Here is a 1,299-nt window from a genome sequence, read left to right on the forward strand (position 1 = left end):
AAATTACCCTTTCTTAATTATATATTATTTAAGATAATAGAGCACAGTGAAAAAAACATGCAAATAGTAATCAATAGCAAGCAGGAGTGGCTATATTAATATCAAAGTAAAACAAAGAATATTACCAAAACTAAAGAAGTGCATTAAAGAGCTCAATTCACTAAACAGACATACACGATCCCTTATATGTAAGCACTTAACAACCAATCGAAATACCTGAGGTAAAAATTGATGGAAGGAGAAAGACAAATCCATATTTACAGTTGGCAATCTCACCACACCTCTCTCAGTAATTAGAATGAGGACTCAGAAAATCAGTAAGGATATAGATGACTTAATGCCATCAATGACAAAGACTCTCGCCGTGACCAAATTTTAATCGGGCTGTTTTGAACCCTGTACTAAACTAGGCCTCAACCTTTGAGCTTCTGTGTTTGTCTTTGTATCATCCAGTTTTAGCAAGTATCCTTCTAAATCAGTTTATTGAGAACCCTTCCTATCTGACGACCCTGGCCTACCTTCAGCAAGAATCCTATCAAGTCAGTTTAACCCGAATCCTCCCTAACCTTCATGATTTCTCTTAGTAAGTTTCCATCCCACAACACCCACCCTGCTTCTTAGCTATAAATTCCCAATTTTCCATGCTCATGGGACTCAAGCCGAGTTCTACACTAAGGTCTCTTTTCCCCTACTGCAAGAGCTCCTGAATAAAATCTGTTTTTACCCCTTTAACTACTGTCCAGCTCTGAATTTCTTAAACATTAATTTGACTTAATTGACAATTATAGGAAACTCTGCCCAACAATGGAATATACAATCTATTCAAGTACACATGGCACATTTACCAAAATAGACCAAATTCTGTCCATCAAACAGACTTCAACTCATTTATAAGAACTCAAATCATAAAAATGATGATATCTTACTATAATAATAAGAAATAGACTAGAAATCAATAACAGAAAGATATCTCAAAAATCCCCAAACAATTCTAAATAACCTATAGTTCAAAAGGGAAGTTAAAAGGGAAATTTCAAAATATTTAAACTAGATAAAAATGGAAATACAACATATCAAAATTTGTGGAATGTAGCTAGATCAATGCTTAGAGGGAAATCTATAATACTAAATGCATATATTAAAAAAGAAGAAGGCCTCTCATCAATATGTAAGCTTCCACCTTAAAAAGAAGTAAGAGAGGCCGGGCGCGGTGGCTCATGACTGTAATCCTAGCTCTCTTGGAGGCCGAGGCAGGTGGATTGTTTGAGGTCAGGAGTTCGAAACCAGCCTGAGCAAGAG

This window comes from Propithecus coquereli, unplaced genomic scaffold (assembly GCF_000956105.1).
Source record: "Propithecus coquereli isolate 6110/MARCELLA unplaced genomic scaffold, Pcoq_1.0 Scaffold125, whole genome shotgun sequence".
In the NCBI taxonomy this organism is placed as follows: domain Eukaryota; kingdom Metazoa; phylum Chordata; class Mammalia; order Primates; family Indriidae; genus Propithecus; species Propithecus coquereli.